We start from the raw sequence: 26,465 nt of genomic DNA on the forward strand, positions 1-26,465 counted from the left end.
TGCCGTATCACATACATACAACGTGAAAATCAAGAAAAATGTATAATTATGGTTAAAAATCGAAAAATCAGTCAGCTTATTATGGGTTATCCTTTGTAAAGATGAGTCAAACCTTTACTTAACACCAATTTGGTTACGTACTCCAATTTCTCACATTTAATACAATATGGTGATATGCTAAGAAAACCCTCAACAGGCTGAAGTTCACATCATGACCACTGGATGGCCGCAAATACAGCATATATAATATAGCAGGTTATGACAAAATCATGTTTTTTTCAAAGCTAGTCATCTCACATATCACATCTTGAGATATGTCAAGCCAAGATGAGAGTTAAGGAAGGCCGTATCTTTACATCTCCTCCAATGACTTTGGCTCTACTTATCGAACCTTCTAACATGAAGCCATAAAGGGACCTGATATTAGATACTAATAGGTACTCACTATTTTCATGCCCCATGTAAATTAGAACGAGTCCCATGAAATATAATGGCCAACGTTATATAGCGTCATTGATGTAATGACCCTCATTAATAACCATGTTTACTGGTCAGATAGTTACTAAATCTGTCCTTTAGGTTGGTCTTGTTGGAATACCTGTCACCATGACGATTATCAAGGTAGAGCGATATATAAGGTATGATACTACGAACAGTCATACAAATGTCCTAAAAGCACCTTTCTAAGGCTAGGTTCACACTACCATTGGAAGTCTATTACAAGGGTCTGTTAAAAAAACCTGGATGCCCGTCATATTGGACAGTAAATGGACACTAACGGACTGTATAGTGGACGACTGTCTGTTACCATCTTACATCATGTTATAAAAAATAGTGTATAACATCGGTCATAAATCTATTATTGGACTTTAACTGATTTTTGACAATAATAGTGTGAACAAGCCCTAAAAGACCCAATCCTATTAGTTACCATTATCATTGGCCAGATCCGATTAAGCCCATAGGTTAGGTCCTATAAAGTGAAATTCAATAGGGGACATATTTTGCGCATTTACCTTGGACGTAAATGAAATAGCTTTAGATAACATCTAAAATAAACTAAGCCTCAAATAATCCCATAATAGGAGGAACTCCACCCCCGTAAAAGGTCAATTATCAGACACAAAGCCAACAAGTGCAGGCATTGACACCAGAAGGAATCTCCAAGAACAGAGAGACATGAATAGGGTAAGTGATGTACTAAAGGACATGTTTGTTTTACTAAATACTCGTATTCTCTAAGAAATAACAACTATCTTGAGTATCTTTACTTTTTACTGTTCCACTTATTCTTCCAAGAAATCTATCAATAAGTTAAGAACGAGGAGGTACTAGTAGGGGAGCGTGACCTTGCACAGTCTGATATACAGTAGATAAGTCAGTGCAGAGTATGACCAGGAAAATGTCTTCAGAAATTTCCAAGAGGAACAACAGAGTTCTATGAAAAGATGTCAAATATTTCACGGGGGAATAATTAAAATAGACATGTCATGAGAAGTGTAAGGTCCTTTCGGTCCAAAATCACAAAATGAATCAGTCCCTCCTGTGCACTGGAATGCGGCACACAGGAGACGTTAGGTCTGTGAAAATCGGCACTGTCGTGCAAGGAGGCTGGGCTTACGCTAGGTTCACACCTGCATTCGGGTCTCCGTTCTGTGGTTTCCGTCTTCTGCATGCAGAAGACAGAAACCTGTCAGACTGGGTCCGGACGTGAGTGGTGGTGAGCGTTTTATGCTCTCCGCCACGAAACCGTTTTCTTTAAATCGGACACAGAGTACTGCATGTCCGACTCTGTGTCCGATTTAAAAAAAAACGGTTTTGCGGCGGAGAGCATAAAATGCTCACCACCGCTCACGGCTGGACATCTTTCAAACCCATTCAAATGCATAGGTATGAAAGAGTCCTGCAGGTTTCCATCTCCTGCCTCTGTTTTGTGCAGGAAACGGAAACCTGCAGAACGGAGACCGGCCGCAGATGTGAACGAGCACTTAGTTGGGGCTGTGGCTTGAATACACTATAAGGATAAGGTCCCACTTTGCTTTTTTTGTTGCAAATTTTGCTGCAGTTTTTGAGCCAAAGCCAGGAGTGGACTGAGCAGAAGCTAGAAGTATAAAAACTTCCTATATATTTCCCATTACTTCTAGGGCCACTTCTAGATTTGGCTTAAAAAATTGCAACAAAAAAGCTGTGTCTCTGCAACGTGGGGCCTCAGCCTAAAAAAGCTTCTGCTTATTAAACTACAAATAATACGTTGTCCAGATATTACACCTGCAAAGTTCTGATGATGTCATCAGCAGAGGAGAATAAGAAGAACCCCCCGCAAGATTGGGTGAAAGACAACCCCCAATCTCATGCACCCCACACAACGTTCTCTATATATCGTCTCACATCTGTATTATCTCGGAGAGTCATTCCTGTAGCAGTCAGATAAGCTGCAGTGACTGAGGAAGCATTCATCTCCTTACAGCCTAACCTCCGCTGCTCTGTGTCCGCTCACATCACCATCACTGTCAGGCCGGACGTAATAACCTTTACGTTGCCGCTACTGTAAATTAATTATGTTCTCCGCTAATAATAGCAGCGCTAGACGCAGTACGCCAGGCTGGTTTACATGAGAGTCAGATAGTTATGTAAAAAAAATATCTGTCAGGTATTAATGAACCCAGAGGAAGAAATCTCAATCACTGCAAAAGACTTTGGAACTTCATTATCAGAAATTTGGGTTTCTCTCCATTCTTAATATCTCTGGTAGCTGAAAAATATTCATTTTTACAGGCCCGATATTGGTCACAGCTGAGGGTTTGTTCTAATTGTACTCATCTAGGCAATATTCTGTGAACTATGCTTTAAGACCTGGCACATGGCCGAGTTCAATCTGGGAAACATAACCCACACACAGGCTGCGTTTCCTTGATGGAACATGGCGGTGTGCATGGATACTTATTCATGTCAGTGTTTGGTCATTGATTTGCATTGTAGATTTCTCATTGTAAGCAGATGACAGTATGAATGGTCATGGTGCTATTCGGGGTTCTCCCACAGAGCACACTGACCCATTCATTTCTATGGGCGTGTACTCATGATAGTGAATTTCATGGTCACGTGTGCTGTTCGACAGTTCAGGCCGCAAAATATGGAACAGGTCCTATTCCTATCCTATTTTATGGCCCTGCTTCTGCAGTTCCTATTCACTGAATGAAAGGGGTCGCAGAAGCATGGCCGGTGCACGAGCGGCACACGGGTGACGTCAGCATGTCGCATGTGTGCCGCTCATGCCACTCATTCACGCCAACTGGTTAGCACACGATTATGTGCAACCAGCTTAACTCTTACTAAAGTTTTAGTAAATCTGCAGGGCCAAGATACAGAAAGTGGCGGTTAAAGCTCAAATCGGGGGCTTAAAGTGCATGTTTGATGCCAGAAAGTGACTTGCGCCAGTTCTCGCAGAGAGGGAGTGATACATCCCCGCTATATGTCTGTAAAAACCCAGAGACATACAAAGTATAGAGAATAAAAAAAAAGTTGATCCACTTTTCACCGACGGATGGTCCACCTCCTGCAAACGAGCAGGGTGGGGTGCTGTCCACAAACAGCACAGATCTCACGTGTCCGCAGATGATACCGTATGGAGGGTTTAGGATTACTTTCTACATCATGTGCCTGACTATAGCAATGTGTGTCCATGCTGCTAAGCTAAAGAAGGAATTCTAAGGATAAACAAACAGTTCTAAAATCCTTGAAAAGAATCTTAAAAAAGATTTCTGGTCAGCAACAGAAGCATACAATGAGAGATCACCTGGTCTGCTAAAAATAAACCCGCAATGAGTCAGTGTCGTACAGTAAGCATTCTTACTTGTGCTTACACTGGCGAAGAATACACGAATATTATGTTGCAAATTCAGATATCAATGATTTCTCTAATATTCTGGAGCCGTTCTGATATCACTAATCTCCATGGGAACATCCGAATAATGATGGCAAGTCACTCATAGAGGCTGTCGCCTGAAAGGTAAGCACAGGTCTTGTGGCAGCAGAATTTCGCTTTAATGTGCGGCTACATGAAAGGCTCCTCGGATTCGGCTCCTCTCAATTAGCCGCTCATGTCCATGGATATGTAAATGTTTTGGAGAGATGGCGTTCCACTGTGTCAGCAGTCCTTATGTCCTGTGTGTCATTAGTGTATGATGAAGAGCTTCTGTCACTTTTCACACCAGGCGTGCTCTTCTTCTGGGGGATAACAGGCTGTAGTCAGCAAGTTCTCTAACCATTTGCCAGCTGAGGAGTATTAAAGGGATTGGCCGGGACTTACTATTTAAGGATAAAAGTTATAAGAGAGCCACATTTGCCTTGTGTTCGGATTTGACTTTGACTCCCTGCTCTCTACACACACAGTCCAGCATAAGCCATTGTCCACACACTGGGCCAAATTCCATCTGTGATGACAAAGGTTTATGGTCCAGGTCAGAGCTGGTGTTATCTATCAAAGGAAGACCTTCTGTTATGTGGCCACCAAATCCTGTACCTTCTACATAGTCATAATACACTGCCAGCATATGATCATTCATTATAGATGCTTAGAAAACATAGTGGGAGAACTTACCAAGTGAAAGGGACTCCTAGCAGTATAGTTATCTATGCCTGGAGAGGGACTCCTAGTAGTATAGTTATCTATGGGAGAGGGACTCCTAGTAGTATAGTTATCTATGGGAGAGGGACTCCTAGTAGTATAGTTATCTATGCCGGGAGAGGGACTCCTAGCAGTATAGTTATCTATGTCTAGAGAAGGACTCCTAGTAGTATAGTTATCTATGGGAGAGGGACTCCTAGTAGTGTAGTTATCTATGCCGGGAGAGGGACTCCTAGCAGTATAGTTATCTATGTCTGGAGAGGGACTCCTAGTAGTATAGTTATCTATGGGAGAGGGACTCCTAGTAGTATAGTTATCTATGCCGGGAGAGGGACTCCTAGTAGTATAGTTATCTATCCCAGGAGAGGGACTCCTAGTAGTATAGTTATCTATGTCTGGAGAGGGACTCCTAGTAGTATAGTTATCTATGCCTAGAGAAGGACTCCTAGTAGTATAGTTATCTATGTCTGGAGAGGGACTCCTAGTAGTATAGTTATCTATGCCGTGAGAGGGACTCCTAGTAGTATAGTTATCTATGCCGGGAGAGGGACTCCTAGTAGTATAGTTATCTATGCCGTGAGAGGGACTCCTAGCAGTATAGTTATCTATGGGAGAGGGACTCCTAGTAGTATAGTTATTTATGCCAGGAGAGGGACTCCTAGTAGTATAGTTATCTATGGGAGAGGGACTCCTAGTAGTATAGTTATCTATGGGAGAGGGACTCCTAGTAGTATAGTTATCTATTGGAGAGGGACTCCTAGTAGTATAGTTATCTATCCCAGGAGAGGGACTCCTAGTAGTATAGTTATCTATCCCAGGAGATGGACTCCTAATAGTATAGTTATCTATGGGAGAGGGACTCCTAGTAGTATAGTTATCTATCCTGGGAGAGGGGCTCCTAGTAGTATAGTTATCTATGGGAGAGGGACTCCTAGTAGTATAGTTATCTATCCTGGGAGAGGGGCTCCTAGTAGTATAGTTATCTATGGGAGAGGGACTCCTAGTAGTATAGATATCTATGCCGGGAGAGGGGCTCCTAGTAGTATAGTTATCTATGGGAGAGGGACTCCTAGTAGTATAGATATCTATGCCGGGAGAGGGACTCCTAGTAGTATAGTTATCTATCCTAGATAACTAGAGCGCTACGAGCGCTCCCACTGAAGTGAATGGGAAGTGCTCGGCAGACCTGCCGTAACGCCGGCGTGTACACCTGTGATACACGCGAGGCGTTACTCCGTGTGAATGGCTACTGCTGGGTTTGTACACAACTTATGATCGTTTGAAGTCCAAATATAAGGAGACTCTGAAATCTCCTTATTGTCCACAAGTAAACACTGCCCAAAACGAGAAGTCTTTTATAGCCAATATTCTATCCCTCTGCAAAATGTGTGAAAAAATTCAAGGAATTTCCTAAACAAGGGTTAGGTTAACAAAGAAAAAACTTTTCGGTCCAATGTATAAGATCAAATATGGTTTATATTTGTTTGTTTTTTTAATTTAACTGAAGTGACTCCAGACATAATAATAATAATAATAATAATAATAATAATAATACTTATTAGGATACAAAATACATGACATTTTTTTTATCACTCACCAAGCAGACGTTGCGACCAGTGAACCAATTAAGTAGCAATTGTGGCAAAGTGTACACCTGTAAGAAAGACAGAAAACCAAATAAAATTGTACCCTATAATATTTCCATAGATAAAACAGCAACATCTGGCATAAATGTAAAACCACATTAGTAATAATAGAAAGTTAGCTATAATATATATATATATATATATATATATATATATATATATATATATATATACATATATATTACTAACTGTTAGTATTGGTTAAGAAATTGAGAAAGTTGTAAATATGATTACTATTAGATAAGTTTGGTCGAATGTATTTACTGTTTTTAATGATTATTTTTGCTTTTTTATTTTTAATTTATTAATATTATTTATTTTAGTTATAGATTTTTCACATAGATAAAAAAAAATCTAGTATTACTAACATGCACAATAAAATAAAAAAAATAGATTTTTCCGTGCTAGAACCTTCAACTTAAGGTTCTGTTCACATCTGAGTTAGAGCTCCAGGTTTAGATTCTGTTTTTTGTTTTTTTTTGTTTTTTTTTTTCAGGAAAAATGGACATGTTTTATAACTGAGTAGAGTCCTTCACAAAACAGATAGGGCAGAGCGTTGTTATATCTGGAAACCACGACGCAGGTGAATGAATATACATGACCTTGTTGTCCTAAAACTAGTGGGGAAGGTGAATTATATCAAGGGCACACTCATAACTTATGGTGCCCATTCACCTTAGCTGTCAGTCAAATACTCATTTTTGTTGCTTCTGACCAGAGTAAGACTAGCTCGCTGGAGAATCCCTGGGTGGGCACCTGACCCAGGTGGGTCCGCAGCTTACCCTGGCACGGCTCAGTACACTCACTGTACCTAGTACAAATACTCGTGGTGCAGCATTTCCACAAGGCTATATGTCAGTATAATATTTTTATATTGAGCTATGGGACTGTCCTGCTTGATCCAGGGTGGCTGAGAGGGGCTCTGCGACCATCGGGCCCGATGCGGATGCACTATTGGTCCTATGATTAAAGCAGCCCCCCTGCACATTGGGTAACTGAGATGACATCTGTTCAGTCACACTGCAGGAGCTACCCTGTGACTGGCCCACCAGAGGATCCTTCGGTGGGCCCAAAAGGTCCAATAGACACCAGTCCCATTTAGAAATGACTTACTTCACAAACAATAATTTATTATCCTTCATTGGTCATATATTTTGTGTGTGCAATGATAACAACTAAGATATCACTGCAAGTGAAAGTGGATGCGCACATGTTCTGCACAGTTCTAGGGTGGGTCCAAGGCGTTCCAATTCAACACTGTTTCTGACTCCTCTACATACATATGCACTAGGTTTGACCAAGTACGTAAGTATTTTCAAAGGGAAGAGCGGAGTAACACCTTTGGAGGCCTCTTTTCTCCAGGAATTACAAAAGCACGGGGTGTTGAAATTCACCGTGCCCAATCCTTCTTACCCCGGGCAGACAACCTGAGTCAAGAGCTCGCCATGCACATTAGGTTACAAGTTAGCTGACTTTTCTCTCTATAAGGGGTCCTTTACTCTCCGCCGTGTCCCAAATCTTGTTTCCAGATATCCAGCATAGGTTATGATTGTAAATGACTGCTCTACGCGCCACTTTCCTTGTGAAGCCGACACACTTCTGAGTTTCCGAACAAGAAAACCTGACATTGTGCGTCCCTCTATGTGTTTAATTGACATGATTCTAAACTACACTGATCTCATTTGAAAGCAGAGTCAGAGGCACGCCAATTCACATTATGAGTATTCATACATTCTCTTTCTGTTCCGTGGGGATTAAATGCTGTGTTTTGAAACGTTGGCTCTGACAGGCATGCTAATCTTGCCACATGCCATCTGTTATAGAGCAGTCAAGATAAACTCCACTGCTTGAGATGCTGAGCAGTTCTCCGCATGTCCTTTGGGACTAAGAAGTGTTAAAAGAAATTAAATTGTTTATTTGTTATTAATATCTCAGCTTTCTCTCCCCAAAAAGAGGCCCAGAAGTAGCAGTCTATGCAACGGAACAAAAGTTCAAGATGGCGGTAGAGTTCATTCAAGTTTAAAGGGGTTGTCCAGTTTCAGCATATAAGTGTAATTGTATAATAAAAAGTTATGAAACATTGGGCATACAGATGTAGCAAAGGTTAACATGACTCATAACATGCCACCAACACTGTAGCGCAGTGTTAACTTGACTCTTTCAATGGGTTTTCAATGGCTTTTGATGTATCCTGAGATATCATGGCTCACAAAGTTATCACGCTGCAGAAAGTCAAGTTAAAGATGGCTATATCTGTACATGTATTCAGTTTGTACATTATTATTAGAGATGAGCGAGTACTGTTCGGATCAGCCGATCCGAACAGCACGCTCCATAGAAATGAATGGAAGCACCTGGTACTTCCGCTTTGATGGTGACCGGCCGCTTAACCCCCCGCGTGCCGGCTACGTCCATTCATTTCTATGCGAGCGTGCTGTTCGGATCGGCTGATCCGAACAGTACTCGCTCATCTCTAATTATTATAGACAAACCAGACGCATACTTCTGAGATATTTCAATAAAAGTAGATGCCTAAAGGCTAGTTCACACGGGGCAAGTTGGCAGCGGATTTTGACGCAGAATCCACCTCAAAATCCGCTGTTCCCATTGACTTCAATGGGAGCCGCTCACTTCTTTTTTCCGCTAGCTAGTAGCCGAAAAAAGAAGCGCGGCATCCGCGGCACGAAGCTCCGGCCCATTCAGTTGGGTATAATCCATCACAGAATGCCACGACGGAATGTGTACACCAGGAGCCCTGTGTGAACTAGCCCTAATACTATCTTACCCCTAACATGGACAGTTCCACCCTATATTAGCAGATCCCCCAAAGCTAAATATCTTATATTAAATAAAGTGTCTGTTCCCATGGTCCATATTAGGATTTTGTACCATACAAGCAGTAGTATATACTGAACCTAGACCAAAATGTGCAATGAAATGATATTTTATTGTCTTCATCTGCAATAAGCCACCGTAGAAAACAATGCATCGAAAATGCATCAAAATAAGCAATAACGCTATAAAACCCCAGGGCTGGCTTTAGTCCTATTCTGAAAATTGCTCCCAAGACAATTGTAAAGGCCGAGCTTGTGGTTCTGGCAGCTCCTTGGAAATGTCAGAGTCTCCTAAGGAAACCTGGTGTAGGAAGTGATAACTCTGTGACCAGACAATGGGGCCGCACAATAGCAATTCCCTTCACCGCGGCTGTTAATATGATTATGTAAATCATTTCTGGCATGAAGATATATATATAGATATGTATATATAGATGGAGCCAAGTTTAACATGACTTAATGTACCCAAAAATAAGGGCCCAATAACTACAGAATGATAGCAATGTCACCCCAAATAGCACTGCTACAAAATATACACGGCAACATGCCTGATAAGGTATTAGGAACACTGTGATACAAGGATTTGTCTTCTGAGATAGGAGAGAAAGTAATGCTGCAAACAGTCAAGTTAAAGAGTGCCACATCTGTACATATATATAATTCATGCCGTCAAAGGATAAAAATAGTCATAGTCATACGCTATTTAATAAAGCCACCGTCTTATCAAATGTGATTCCTGAGCTCTTGTTATGGATCCAAGTTAGAGCCGCTCCTAAAAATACTCACTTTATGTAATAGAAATGTTGTCTGTTCTTTTGCTATGAACAATGTAATCTATCGCCCACTTACATAAGGAGCTACAGGATATAGCGAGGACAAAAATCACCAAAAACCACCTTATACTGCTACCTGGAAATTATATGAAGGTTATAAAAATAAAGAGTGAATTAGTAGAAAGCGGCTGCACACCTTTATGAAGTATCTATCTATCTATCTATCTATCTATCTATCTATCTATCTATCTATCTATCTATATATCTATCTATCTCTCTATGTATCCATCCATCATCCTATCTATCATCTATCTATCTATCTCATATCTATCTATCCATCGCACTGTCTATCATCTATCTATCTATCTATCTATCTATCTATCTATCTATCTATCATCCATCAGTATACCTTGTATATAATTCATTCATTAATGTAGCAAACTTCAACATTACAGTTAGCCAAGTTAGATAACCAGTAGACATTTCCAATGGCTTTTGTTACATGCTATAATACTACTATGATCAGATTCCAGGTAAAGTCTGTTTTATCTGAATATCTGCTTGTCCAGTGCGTAGTAACTCAGTAACTGACACTATAGTGACGTATAAAATCCTATATAATATGTCCATACTGTGCTCCAATAATAGTGTTGCCCCTCTGTTACCCACTGCAGAGAGGACAGATACAAAGTCGTCTTCCTCACTGACACATAGACGTGGATACATCTGTAATGTCCTCCCATAATAACAGCTGGACAACCCCTATAAATGATCCATTTCCATTGCATTCTGCTGAATGTGATTTAGGATCACAAGTGGCCTAAATTGATTCTACGTTTTGTTACTGCAAAAAAAGAAAATGGCACAAAATGATATCTTTTAACATCTGCCAATATCTATTGAAATGATTTTCCGACATATGTTCAATAATTGGTCGGCGCCTGTCATCGGCGTACAATATACAATTATTGGCCACTTAGGTCCGGTATCGCATGGAGTGGCGATCGACCACCTTAAACGGGAGTACTTGTCTAGACAATGCCCTATTACAGCGCTCTATTCAGGCACGTAGAGGTAATGGAGAGGGATCCTTTGTCTGGGTCACATTTAATTCACTGATACCTATTGATTTATAGGTTTGTGAGCTGTATGGGGAAAAGAGCATTTACATTGTGATACACAGGTTATATTCGGGACTTCCTCCATCGGATAAGCCATAAATGGGTAAAGAGGTGGCACCCTATCTCTAGAATGACCCCCCTCATCCTTGTTGGCTGGAGAACGGCATAAAGCAATGAGATATGTTGTGTCCATAAATTGCAAGACAATAGTGCAAAGAAACAATGTAGCTCATAGGTCTTAAAGGTTTCTAGAACCCGGTCACTGTGGAGTGGGCTGTAATGAAGATAAAAGTGATGTAGGAGCCATGGAATGGTGTCTTTAAGAAAAGATAAGATAATCCTTTACTAGTCCCACCATGGACTAAAGGAACAGGTCCCAGAGCTAGGAACCACATCAATGGCAAATCTTTTGGGGAAAAGCCCTTTAAGGGGCCCTTCACACATAGGAATTTGATGCTGATTTGGGGGCGGAAAATGACAACGGAAAATGAAGAGGAATTCCTCTTCAATTTTCATTATGTCAATGGCCCCTAAAGGGGTAGTCCAGCGATATAATACTGATGGTCTATCCTTTGGTTTGATGACGTATCCTTAATATGGAAAGAATATGGTGATTGCATACACTTATCCCCTATCCATATCACCTCCATAGGAAAGGGGTCCGACCACTGCCTCCCCCCGGGATCACACCTCCTCCATACGAATGAAGCATCACCGTGCTTGCATGAACGATGCACCATTCACCTCTACAGGGCTTCTAGAGATTGCGATCCTGGAAGCTCCATAGAAGTGAATGGCGCACCAGTCATGAAATGCGTTTCACTCACATGGAGGGGGCATGGGGGCTTTTGGGACCTTGTGCTACAGTGGGACCCCTAGCGATTTGACACTTATCCTTGATCGACATAAGGGGTAAGTGTCTTTAATGACAAAACCCCTTTATTAGGCGATCAGGAGGGGTTTAGTCCTGGCATCTCAGCTGATTGCAGTGGCCACAATGTACCAAGACTGGCACACGTCTGAATCCAAGTACTGGTGAAACACGAAAATAAATGAACACAACGCTCAGAAGAACATTGGCGTAACCAATAAAATGGCTACCGTGACAAATGCAATAGAGATGGATCAGAGTCCTGTGTCTGTGTTACTAATAGCACATCATATACCTATAGTATGTCACACTCCAGATTCCTCTGATGGAGAAAGGGTTAATATACAAGGCTTTATAATGAGCTGAAGAAAGGAATCCGAATCCTCCATACAGACGTAACACTGGGATCCGGCAATGCCGCTTACGTTGCCTCCAGTGATGTTGTATGAGTGACCTAGAAATGGAAGAAATCCGCTCCAACTATAAAAGCAAAAGCTTTCAAACAGCAAAACATCTAACTCTTAGTGACAGGCAATTTATTCCCGGAAAAGAAAAGGGAAAGCAGAAGACAGAAAAAGCAACAAATCCCAGCGCCCGTCCTGGGACTACCCATTACCTTATATTTCCGGAAAGATCGCAACGCCGAACTTAAGTGGTTCCCCACTGAAACACAGCCAAGTGTACATGTACATGGGGAGGAACAGATGTTGTCTTGTGTTCCTACAGCTCCAGAGAACACAACAGTAGGGATTGCCGACTCACACAGCTTTCTATGATCCATTTTCATATTAAAGGCCCATCATATTTATTCTCTCGCACTATCAATAGATTATATTATGCCTTAAAGGGAGTCTACGACCCCTCAAGAATATTCAACTGATAACCGCCACGTTACAGAGCACATTACTGTGATAAACATCATACCCCTGTTATGTAGGTCACTTTTGTAGATTTGGAGACAAACAGTTTTGATGCAAATGAGCCAGTCGGTGCACCGGGGGCGGGGCTTTATCCCTGGGAGCACTGCTCTTGCTACTCGAGTAGGATGGAGCAGGAGGAGCAACTCTCACTACATGGGGAGGTGCAGACATGAGATAGAGTCTGAGTGAAAGTGCTCCAAGGACCCGAAGGCCCACCCCCAGTGCACCAAGGACCCGAAGGCCCACCCTCAGTGCACCAAGGACCCGAAGGCCCACCCTCAGTGCACCAAGTGCCTCATTTGACTGCAAAGTCATTTTTCGACCTATCCTTTATAAGAGTAATGGGATAGTGATGGTTGAATATGACTGGGAGAGGTGGGAGACTCCCTTTAATATTGACAACTACGCCAGTTGCGACTAAAGTTTCACGCTCATGACCGAGTGTTCGCTCTGATCATTTTAGAGCAGGTCCTATTTGGATTTGTTGGAGTGGACACCAGGACCTGGAAGATAGATGCTTCCTACTCAAACAGCAGACGTGTCATGTGCATGAAGCCTAAAAGTCCAGTATTTCCCTGATGAGAGGTAAAAACCTTGAAACAGTCTGTGGATGGGAACCCCTTTCTTCTTCTGGTTTGGCTATTATTCCCAGATTATGCCCTTGGGTGTTATTCTATATGGAGCTCCTTCCAATAGGCTGCACTAGCAGCAATTTTCTCCTAGGCCTTATTTGCACATTCCTATTCCATACATACATCGGACTGAGTCTTGCACTACCTTCCCCTATCAATGTAGAATTGATGTCCGTCTATTTGATTCTATTTCTTGTAAAGATGACTTGTCCATAGTGTGCACTATGTATAGGACAGATACATATCCCAGTACTCTGCTCGGGGAAGGACACAAGAAGCCGTACATAGACTGACTGTAAATGAGAGCTGCCCAGGTTGTTATTTGCTTCATGACATTGCCTCTGGTCGTCAACTATTCATCAGCACGGAGCGAGCAGCAGAAACAGCAACGTGCAATGAGTGAGCGGGGAAGCATGAGTGATCTTATCAGGGCGACTATTAGGGAATCTTAGGTTCTGTAAAAGGGTCTTGGATAAAAATGATGTCCATGGTGTAAGGCTGGGCGATTAACCAAAAAATAACCGAAACCGAAAATCAGCTCAATAATCAATGTGAACTTAGTTGTATCGATTATTGTGATTATTTTGCAACCATACCATCTTGTTTTACACTGCCTTTGGCTTAGGCCGAGCGGGGCTCCCATGATCCGATAATGATACAGCAGGTCCTATCCTGTTCTGTGATATTGGATCGGAACGAGACGGAACGCGAGATGCCATGCTGAGTTTCTTCCGTTAAAATAATTGTTACCCCATTGGCCGTACGCATGAAGCCTATACTTTATACTATCCACTCAGGACTGGATATATTATAATAATATATTATTATTATTATACTGTATATATATGTATATTATTTATTAGAGTGCAATAATACAATTTATAATTACAGTTTTCGGACAAAAATAAACAATGACTTCTATTTTTGAAAGCATTCTTTGCAGTTTTTTTTTCCATTTATGTCTAAATCTTTTGCACATCACTGTATAATATATTCAATGCAGCACCGAGGAGATTGGGCGTTCAATTGTTTGGAGACTTGTTGACTGCCGGCTGCCAACTCGTAGTCAATGCTGTCACACGTCCTTTCCATTTATTTTCCTGACCCCTTGTATTATCAACATATTCCAGCGTTTTTTAATTCTTCCTTTGTCCCTTAAACCAATTTTTTCCTAGTTAGTCCTGATAACATCTCCTAATGAAATTCCACAACTGTAATTTTCCTACCCGGTCGTTTGGAAAAGGAAGCTGGCAGTAAAATTATGCAAGCGATTTGTCATTATCGTTCTTGGCATCTAAAAATAATATTCCACATGCTAAAGCTACATCAAGATTAAACTTCATTACAAGTCTGGTAGGCTTAAAGAATAAAGTGCGGGTGGCTTCCATCAACCACAGATGATCCATCACAAGGTGTGGAGGTTCTCACATATCTAGAAGGATTAACCAGATTACATTTCTATACAGCACTGCAGACGTTACTGGCTGAGCGTACAGATATATAATCCACCACAGTCTCCAGCTATGGGGATGGACAGACTAAATATAGCCTCGATGTGGCCCTGGTCATCAATCCCTTTAACGTGGAATTCCCAGCATAGTCATCTATGGATTATACATAAGTAGCTATGATATATCCACATCTGGGACTCCAGAACAAGGGTCCCTCAACCTTATGATACCTGGTAAAGTGGTCTTTGTATATTTATGGCTCTCATAGTAGTGAATGGACAACGCATTCAATCATTCGGATGTGGAGCTAGCAATCCTATAGTCACACGGACATCATAATCGGCCATATGTGATCATGGCTGCATTAATTTTATTACGTTGGTTTGGAGGCTATTCACAAAACCAATATTTTTGAAGGTCCGTCATAACAGACCTTCACACTATAGGTCATGCTCTATTTTTGTCCGTTTTCACGGATGCCTCCATGCACTCAAAACTATGAATGATCTGTGAAAACAGGCGCCCCTCAGGTACAAGACATGCCACAAATGACTTTGCACTGATGTCATATGAACGTAGACTAAGGGGCTATTTATGGGATATCCCGTGAAAGGGAAGGAGGAGAATACTTCTATGTACTAAACAGAATACAACAAATTGTTATAATTCTTCTTAACCCATTTATGCTTAGAGTTCCATTATTGGAACTCAAAAAATACAACCTCCGGCATCAATGTGTTAATCTTTACTAACTAATGATACCGCCAAAATCAACAGCCTTTGTTTGTTCCATATCTACTATGATATCATAGAAGTGCCGAGCACCTCTGAGCCTACAACATATTCGCCTCAAAATCCTGACCAAAACAGACTGCTTCCATTGATTTCAATGAGAGTCAGTCAGGTCTTTTTTCCAGGAGCCATTTGTTCTGGCTCCCGGAAAAAAGAACGGACAAGCTCATTCTTCAGGCCGATTCACCTAGTGAATCCGCCTGATGACACTCCATCCTCCTGACTAGGTCCATTGATTGGGCCTAATCCGGAGCGGAGTGCGCGACTGGATGCCAGTGCACTGTCCCGGCATCCAGTCATGGTTACCCGTTTTTTGGTCCGAAAACTGAGGCGGCCTCCACCTCAGTTTCCGGACCAAAAAACCCCGTATGCACTCAGCCTGAGTAGCAACGGAGAGCCGCGACGGAATGCCGATGCATTATATCAGCCGACAGTAACAGCCAACTGCGAGCGAAAATTCCTCTTCATTTTCCACCATGTGAACATACCCTTAAAATGGCCGTGGTACGGTCATAAGAGCTGAATATAAGGGCTCGTTCACATCTACGCCCGGTCTCCGTTCTGCAGGTTTCCGTTTCCTGCAAAAAACAGAGGCAGGAGACGGAAACCTGCAGGTCTCTTTCATACCCATTCATTTGGCGGTGAGCGTTTTATGCTCTCCGCCGCGAAACTGTTTTTTTTAAACCAGACACAGAGTCGGACATGCAGTACTCTGTGTCCGATTTTTTTTAAAAAAAACGGTTTCGCGGTGGAGAGCTAAAAACACTCACTGGCGCTCACGGCCGGACCCGGTCTGACAAGTTTCCGTCTTCTGCATGCAGAAGACGAAAACCACAGAATGGAAAACCGAACGGTAGTGTGAACCTAGCGTAACCTGTATGTCTTCTTATCTCTCCCTAAAAATAATTACTATTTAGTTTCAGTTTGTTTTTTTGTTGTTTTTTTTATTTTGGTTTTTGGTTATTTATCGGCACAGTGACAGATAATGCCAGCAAGCGGCCAGTCATGACTACAGATGGAAAATATAGTTTGGCAGCTTTATCTTGGTCTCCTAGCAAGAAACATTTCCAGTCTCATACAAGAATGTTTCCGCCGAAACCAAGTACTTACAAACTTCCCATTTTGGGAACAGTAATAACACGGCCAGCGAGCTGCTAATAAAAATAAATCACAAGTAAAAGTTTTCCTTAGGAGAAGTAGAACCTTAATAATGTTTAAAATCTAATGTTGCATTATGTGTCTATGTTTATGGCTCGTCCGCACTTTCCGGCGATAATCACGTCTCGGTCCTAGAATGTTTAATTTTCTAAAGAGGTTCGTTTTAGGGATGCTTGAAGTGAGAAGCCATTAGGAAGAAGGTTTATCTCCATTATAACCCATTATAACGGCTTCAGACAAGGATATGCGGCCACATCCCACAATTAGCTAATAAGATGCAGCAATTTTCAGATGGAGCTCTGGAAGGGACCCACTTGTATCTAGCTTTTTAAAGGTGACCGCCGGTGTCCGTATGCAGCCTCTCCGCTTGGAAACCGTTTTCCAGGTGGGGGGCCAGATATGGACACCAGTGGTCACCTTTAAAAACCCATTCAAATGAATGGGTTTTAAAGCTGACCGCCGGCAAGCCGTCCCCTGTTTAATCTTCTGGTGTGTGGGACTGTGTGCAGACGCGTGTATCTAATCCTCTGGCGTGTGATACTGTGTGCTGATCTGTGCATCTAATCCTCTGATGCGTGTATCTCAGTTTGGATATCGTTGTTGTGTTATGCATGTGGAGCGACCGTGTGTATTGCAGTTGGAATACGAGTGAAAGACTTGCAGGTTTGTATTGGCTAAGGAGGGGGGCATTGTGTTTGGAATACTGTATCTCAGCAACGGTACGTCCGAGCGAGTTGTGGTCTCGTCTTAAACCTTCCTGGATGCCTGAAGTATCCCTGCACCAAATTTGGTGAAGATCGGTACAGTCGTTCGGTTTGCATTAGAGAACAGACAGACGGACGGACGGACAGACAGACAGACAAGAATTCATTTTTATAATATAGACATATATATATATATGTACATATCTATTTATAGATAACTATACATATATATTTCTAGATATACACTGCAGTGAACTTGTGAACCTTACGTTCCTCCCAGGTTTTATTACACATTGCTTTATGGCTGTGTCACCACCTACAGACATTAGTGAAATCCTTGTTACATCATAGGTAGGTTTCTTTTTATAGCATTTCGATGAATAAACATGCCAGTGTGATGAGATGCATACTATAACACATATCTTTATGTAGTCTGTTCTCATGCACAGCCCGGCATTATCATAAACCTGCAGCTATTCTCGGGATGTGCGGCATGTCAGTACTCAGAACAAGAGAGGCCACATGTAATATTCTATGGGATTTATTTTCTGGATTCCCAGTCTGGGTTAACTCCATTAGTCTTCCCTGAACTCCGGTCTAAAAACTCGAAACAAACAGTGAAAGCCTAAGAAGTGTGATGTCCCTACCTCACCTCTGCAGACTACATTTTCATCTGGTGGTGTCCATATTGGGTCACTTTACAACATACATCCTTGTATCTCTGGTGGCTTCGGCCTGGACACAAATATTAGATGACATCTCAGGAATATTTACTGGCCGTCATTGTATTCTTAGGAGCCGCTCTTCATCACGAGAAGTGATTTACAACCAAGCGCCCATTACGCTCTGAGCATAAACAATACGGCTGAGGAGCTACATGAGCTGACTGAAGACCTCGAGGGATGGCCATGGGTACCCAAAACACCGATTATGGACAAACAAGAGACGCGTGCCTCCAGTATCAAAGTATATATAAATATCCTTTATTTATTAACGTGTAGAGCCTTGCCATGATTCCAGCAGTTAAGATCTTCTCACCGGAGACCTTGTAATATTAGAAGACACTCTACATGTTATATACAGATATGACTATAAGACGTCTTGTAACGCTCTACTAAATAACAATTGAAGGATTGTTCTACGCCATGTTTATCATGTTCTGCCACTTTCCATTTCCTCCCATATCTTCCTGCTCCGATATTGTCAAAGTAGACGTTAATCATGAGGCTGGAATAAACATCTCCTCGCCTGGACCGGGCCTGTCTTTTCACATAAAGAAATAATACATGTACAGATACAAATGCAGCACTGTACCAAGAAGATTTCCGCGAAAAAACGAACATCTGATTTGATTTGCGAATCCTTCTGTTCCTCGGTCTGTGGATAATACCGGCTCTTTAAGTCAAGGAAGAAGAAGTAAAAATCATTCCTTTTGGTCTCTTGCCAATCGAATCAGAAAAAAAAATCTGATTACTTCTAAACTTGCCAGGTTGGACCCAAAGCAGCTGCTTCCTTCTCTTTTATGGTCATGCCTTGCATGTATAATGGAAGAGCTTCAAACACTAGATACACGGTATCTAAACTATAAGCGAGCGGCTCACTCAAAGTTTCAGGTTCAGACTGTGCAGTTCTCAATTTCAGTTTTTGTTGCCAAAACCAGGAATCAAATTTTAACAGATTTTCTTTTTTTTTAAGGTTCCATCTTGATTTTAAAGACGACTTTTTGCCACCTCCAACTGTTTGTATCCTTCATTAGATCCCACGCCACTGATTCTGGTGCAGTTACATTTTTTTCCCTCAGCCCCACCATTCCTGAGCAACCACTCGTGTTACTTCCAACACCCAATATGCTAATTAGGCTCTCTACTGTCAAGTGGGTGATACAAAGTTGCCTGCGCCATTAAGGACCACCCACCTGACAGTCAAGAATGAATTAGTATTTTGATTGCTCGGACTGCACCAATTGTTAAGGAACAGTAGGAGGTAGAAAATATATTGCAAGTGCACCAGAATCAGCGGAGCTGCACCTATTGAAAGATGCAAAGTATTGGAGGAGGTACAGAAACGTCTGCTTTAAAAGGGACATCTCATCTTAACTCATCTCCATATACAAATGTAGCAATCCTTAACATGACGATTAATAAGTGTTAGACCGCTGGGGCCCTGGAGTGATCAAGAAAAGAGGGAATGAAAATCCCCAGGAATCATTCGTGTGAATGCAGCACCACTACACTTGTGTGACCAGTGCCATTCACTTACATGGTGCTGCAAGAGATTGCAGCCCTGGCAGTCCGCATTGTTCTCTATTCTTCTGACTGCTGTCAACTCATTTTACCTGCAGGGGATATATTGTATATTTAATATATGACTGACTGGTCTTAGATCCCAGCAGATAGGGAATCCTGCCAGCTGGAATCTAAGACCAGTCAGTCATATATTAAAAGGGCTGTCTGTGATGAGAAAAAAACCCAAAACAAAACAGAAAACTGCAGTGTGTGAACAAATTCTAACTCTGTCATATATTAATTTATAGAAACCTTTGCTTGGATTGAGGAAGAGGAATCCAGGATTACCTATTTATGACAGTGTACACATAGCACATTGTCTATCAGGAAAGTGCCCTGGGCCTGGGGCAAGGAAGGCTAAGTCTATGAGCTCTGTTGGTCAGGGGCTCATTATTACCGGGGGGCCCTGACAATCATACATAGAGCTGTAGACAGATATTGATGTTTCACTATGGCGTCTGACATGTGGCACCGATCCTCTTGGATTCATCTCATCAGAAGTAATGTTTGGCAAGTTTTGCGGGTCTCATGCCAGTACACTTGGATGTCTTCCTTATCATATCTGACTGAAGTGACTTATAAATCCCATTACTCTCTTGGTTCACCAGTACTTGCATGTGGCGGGAAGCTATTCTAAGAATTAAATGTGATAAGATGCAAGACCTGAAATGACCTGAGAATATAATGGCTCCCCCTGACACTGCCGCACCATTTCACGTTACACTGTGCCTCCATAGGTGAACAGAATCTCCTCTATTACTGCCGTGTGATCAGATTATAATCTATCCCGCAGGTTACTATACTGATAGAGGTGGAGGCACTCTGCTTAAAATGTACAGCAACTACTTTACTAGTAGAAAAACTGCAATTTAGTAATTATTGGTTAAATTGCTTGTTTTCCTCCAACATAGAAAACTGGGTCAGGCTGTAAAATTCCCCATTTCCCAATATGGTTGCCCTAAATCAGTGATAGCGAACCTATGGCACGAGTGTCAGAGGTGGCACTTAGAGCTCTCTCTGTGGGCACCCATCTGTGGCACAGATCATACTGTGTGTGGTCTGCTGTGAAGCAGATTGTACTGTGTGGGGGTCACTGTGCAGGAGATTATATTGTGTGGGGGTCACTGTGAAGCAAATTGTACTGTGTGTGGTCCACTGTGAAGCAGATATTATTATAGGTCATATATAGGTCACTATAGAACAGATCTGTGCGATGTAAATAGTGAACATTAACATTATGCCAAATGCAGTACAAAATTATTTCTATAATTGATATCCCTTAAAACGCCAGTCACACGACTGTATTTTGCGGGTCCATAATTGTCCGCACTTGTGGATCCGCACAGTATTAAGGATAAATTGACATGTTGGCACTTTGCAATAATTTAGTGGGTTTTGGGTTGCAGTTTGGGCACTCGGTCTCTAAAAGGTTCGCCATCACTGCCCTAAATACTCACCAGCATACTATATACCACAGTCATAAAGCAGTATATAGCTTGCTGTGGCCTCCTATCCCCCCCGTTTTTTGACCATATACTATAATATATGACTTTCTTCCTGCATTATTGACATGTCTGCATCACCCGTGAAGTAACAATATTGGATAATCTTTTCTTTGCTATTCCTCCGATATTTCTCCTAGAAATGCATGAATAAATTATCAAATGGGTATTACCATTACTTTTGTGTATCAGCACTGGTTAGACAGTATCTATACCACTCAGCTTTCTACCTTCTCTCTATATTACCCAGCATTCTACCTGCTCTCTATACTTTCCTGCTTTCTACCTGCTCTCTATACTACCATGCTTTCTACCTGCTCTATACTGTCCTGAATTATATCTGCTCTCTATACTTTCCTGCTTTCTACCTGCTGTCTATACTACCCTGCTTTCTACCTGCTCTATACTTTCCTGAATTATATCTGGTCTCTATACTACCCTGCTTTCTACCTGCTCTCTATACTGCTCTGCTTTCTACTTGTTCTCTATACTACCCTGCTTTCTACATGCTCTCTATACTACCCTGCTTTCTATCTGCTGTCTATACTACCCTGCTTTCTACCTTCTCTCTATACTACCCTGCTTTCTACCTGCTCTATACTGTCTTGAATTATATCTGCTCTCTATACTTTCCTGCTTTCTTCCTGCTCTCTATACTTTCCTGCTTTCTACCTGCTCTCTATACTACCCTGCTTTCTACCTGCTCTCTATACTGCCCTGCTTTCTACCTGCTCTCTATACTGCTCTGCTTTCTACCTGTTCTCTATACTACCCTGCTTTCTACCTGCTCTCAATACTACCCTGCGTTCTACCTGCTGTCTATACTACCCTGCTTTCTACCTGCTCTATAGACTGCCCTGCTTTCTACCTGCTCTATACTGTCTTGAATTATATCTGCTCTCTATACTCTCCTGCTTTCTACCTGCTCTCTATACTGTCCTGAATTATATCTGCTCTCTATACTTTCCTGCCTTCTACCTGCTCTCTATACTGCTCCACTTTCTTCCTGCTCTCTATACTGCCCTGTTCTCTATACTACCCCGCTTTCTATCTGCTCTCTATACTGCTCTGCTTTCATCTTTAAGTATATAATGAGCAATATTACTTTCTGATGTATTTTTCTCTTCTTTCATTTACTGTACTAAAGTCTGTACAAACAAATACTGAGTATTCGGCTACACCACGCACAAATAACTCCGCCATTAGTCCAATTTGTCAGTATGTTCATGTAAATGTAGATCAGGACATAAACAGAGGGGGAAGAAAAGACAACCTATTCTCACCCATGATACTATAAGTAGCTGTAATAACCGAGAAATTATAGCGCCGCTCAGCCATACATCTCCTCTACAAAAGTATAAACTGCATTCTAAAAATATTTAAGCTGAATCTAAAAAAAGCCGGCGGTGCTGACACACACACACACGGGCGGGCGCACGCTGCCAACACTAGAAAATCTCCAGATTGCTAGAGAGAGCATGAAGACAATTTTAAAGGAATTCAGGAACAAGTACTTCAATCCTGGTAGATTAGAGCGGGGCTTCTATGGATCAGCATCAGTGTATCCCGGCTCTTGATACGTATTGATCTGGGCTGAATTAAAGTCATGTTCCGCTTAATTAAAGGAAACAATAGAAAAGTGGCCTGCAATGAGCCTATGCCTGGGTTGTAGGATACGGAGAGCAAGCCGAGGCCTCATGCACATGGTTGTAGTATACTGCTATACAGGCTGTATATACTAGGGCACCTAAAGAATACTATGGGGCCCTATATCTATTTTATAGGCTATAGTTTGTACTGCTGTATTTTGCACGGATGTCACAGTAAAACGTTGCGGCATGTTCTATCGCAGCGGTTCTCAACCTGTGGGTCGCGACCCCGGTGGGGGTCGAACGACCAAAACACAGTGGTCGCCACATACCTCCCAACCATCCCGGTCGGTGGGAGGTATGTCCCGGTTTCAACTGATCGGCGCCCGGAGGACGCCGATGAGTTGAAAACACAGGCGATTAAAGCAGGAGCTGGCACAGCCTGCTTTAATGCTGTGATGCGGCTTCTGTATGTGTAGCCGCGATGTGATGATGTCACATCAGGGCTACAACTATATGAGTGAGCGAGACTGAGCGGGCAGCGAGGGAGCGTTGGAAGGTGAGTGTAAGTGTTTTTTTTTTGTTTTTTTTTTAAACATTAAGGTGGAACATAATGAAGGGGGGGACGGCATGAGACTGGGGGCAGAGATGGAGGGACATGAAACTGGGGAACAGATGGGGAAATGAAACTGGTGGAAGAGATGGGGGACATGAAACTGTGGGCAGATGAAGGGGGGGTATGGCATGACACTGGAGGCAGAGATGGGGGAGACATGAAACTGGGGGCAGAGATGGGGGACATGAAACTGGGGGCAGATGAAGGGGTTATATGAAACTGGGGGAGAGATGGCAGGGGGACATATAATGTACGGGTGACTGTAGGAGGATTATACTGTGTGGGAGCACATGAAAAATGAATGAGAATGGGCGGAGTCAACATAAAAGTGGGCGGGGCTAAATTCACCGCAGCATATTTTCTCCCTCTTTCTAATCTTCAAAAGTTGCGTGGTATGCCTAAAGCCATCAGAAAATACATATTTCCGATGGCTTTAGCCACTGAGAAGCCGCGCTACTGTCTGCAGCAGCGCTATTCAGCTGGAACGCACGCCGTTATGGACGCGTGTTCCAAACTGAATGGGGTCACCGCAACATGAGGAACTGTATTGCGGGGTCACAGCATTAGAAAGGTTGAGAACCACTGATCTATCGGATGTTATCATAAATGTTGTCTACTAGAAGCAATGATTCTGGAGAAGAATATCTCTAGCATACTGGGACAGGAGCGATGCACAGAACTCATCACTACAGGTAGGGGGCAGAACTCAAGAAGATATGTCCTACTCCTATTCATTTTACAGCCTGGGCTCATTCATGAAGTGTATGGATCTATGACCGTCATGGATGGTACACGGATATCATCAATTCTAAGAAAGAAAAAAGCAAAATTGAAAAAATAACCAATACCAACTAGTTGAATTTTGTGCCACTCCAGCCCTGATGCTCTGGTGGTCCCTGCCAGTCTATAGTTACTTCCTTACAGCAATGACGTGATGTACATGACAGCTTAAACCAATCTTTGTCCTCAGTGGTTTGTGCCGTACATGCTAGCACTACGCTAGAGTTCGGATTTCCGTTCGGACCCGAAAAACAGAAACCCAATCTGCTTAAAAAGCGGTTACCCGCATAAACCCCATAGACTATAATGGGTACCCGCCAGGTTTTGGCCGGAAAAATGCGGAGAGAAAAGTCCTGAATTTTTCAAGTGGAATGGGGAACGGACTCCCCGAATGGAGACGAGCACTAGTGTGAACCTAGCCTGAGTCTTTATGCCAATGATCGGCTGCAGCGGTCACATGTACAACATGCCATTACTACAGGGAAGTAAAGAGAGACCAGTAGGGATCCCCAGAGCATCAGCACTGCAATTGCATGGGAATGTAATGTGAGTATTGGCTTTTTTCCCTTTTTTTTGCAATTTTCTGCTCTTATAATCTCAGTTAACCCCTTCAATGGAGAACAGATTGTTGTAAATATCTAAAATATTTTGTAAAGATCTGCAGTGAATTACATGACCACACTGACACCCTGCTCTATAATGATACAGAATGTACAGTATATCACTTATGGAAAGAATATTTGTACCTAATACACCATTATAGATTTACAGAACGTACCCTTTAAGGCGACAGAGTTGATCTTGGTATCGAGGGTAGGTTTTCACGCCTTTGTGCTTCTTGCTGTATTATATATCTGATAATTACCGAGTTTAGTTTTCTTTCTTGGTGAAATTTTTAATTATAGCCATTATACTTCGGCCATGAGCCAAGGGTTTTATAGTCAATGGATTGGCAAATACTGTTATAGATCAACAGACAAAACGGCGATGGTCACACTTGATAGAGATTGGACAGGCACTACATTCATTCATTGTTTAGGTAACTGGAGATGACAATAAGTGCTCTCACCCATATGACATCATGGAAAGAGTAATATACAGAATCTTTATAACAAAAAAGGCTTAAGGCCCCACGCGGCGGCCACAACGGTTTTTCTTGCAGAGCTTTTCACAGAAACTCCGCTGTTTTCCTCTACAGACTTTCTGCTTCCATTATAGCGATAGGGTAACCGCTGGCATTTCTGTAGATATAATTGACATGCTGCAATTTCCAAAAACCACAATGGTATTGGAAGTTGCAGAGTGTCCACTGCCTGTATTTTACTGCAATGGGTGGGTGGGATTCGCTAAACTGTAGGGATTGTCAATCATGGTGCTTACACCACGTGGGTACCCAACCTAAAACTAAGGAAAGGTCATCATATATGAGATTGGTGGTGGTCCGATACCAAGTACCCCCAACCCATTGGCTATTCTCAACAATGCCATTATCTGTGTAGTGGCCAAGCTGAGGTATTGCACAGGGAGAACACACAAACTTCATGCAGACCCTTGGTGGATCCAAAGTCAGGACCCCAGTGCTAACCCCTGAGCAAACTATTCATTTCAATGAATATATAATAAACAGGTTATATTGAATTCTCCAACACACCTATACATGTGCTCAGCTCCTCCTGCTCTATAGCATACTGCCTGCACATTGCACTACACTACATATATGCACTTTTAAGCCTTAGGCTGGTCTTACACGACCGTATTGAATGTACGGTCCGCAAGTTGCTGATCAGCAACATAGACTCCACAGACGTCCGTGTCCTGCCGCACTCGCCCATAGAGTTCCATGGGCGAGTCCATGCAGTGCCGCAATTCACGGCCATTACGGACATGTTCTATAAATTGCAGACCTCGGTTGCGGCCCGGCCACACCACGGATAAAATATTCGGTAGTGTAAGAGGCCGCATTGAATATAATGTGTCTGCAAATGAAAACCCTCAATTGCGGACCATTTGCGGACTTACATTACGGCGTGTAAGCCCAGCCTTAGGTCTATAGATATGATAATTCACAATTACAGGAAACAAAATAACCACAAATGTCTATTATATTGTTCCTATATAATGGCCCCTGTGGGTTCTGGGATCATTACATAGATAACTGTCTCTA

General features: G+C 42.2%; 1 protein-coding gene across 5 annotated transcripts in view; it reads right to left on the reverse strand.

Annotated features, from left to right (window-relative positions):
- The window catches only part of PLCB4 (phospholipase C beta 4), a 206,581-nt gene that overhangs the window by 111,842 nt on the left and 68,274 nt on the right, over positions 1–26,465 (reverse strand). For all 5 annotated transcript variants that reach the window (XM_075267402.1, XM_075267399.1, XM_075267403.1 and 2 more), the window contains exon 3: positions 6,225–6,281. The gene's annotated coding sequence lies outside the window, so the exon portion shown is untranslated. The remainder of the gene's footprint in view (positions 1–6,224; positions 6,282–26,465) is intronic.

The sequence above is a fragment of the Leptodactylus fuscus genome, chromosome 3 (genome assembly GCF_031893055.1).
Source record: "Leptodactylus fuscus isolate aLepFus1 chromosome 3, aLepFus1.hap2, whole genome shotgun sequence".
In the NCBI taxonomy this organism is placed as follows: Eukaryota; Metazoa; Chordata; class Amphibia; order Anura; family Leptodactylidae; genus Leptodactylus; species Leptodactylus fuscus.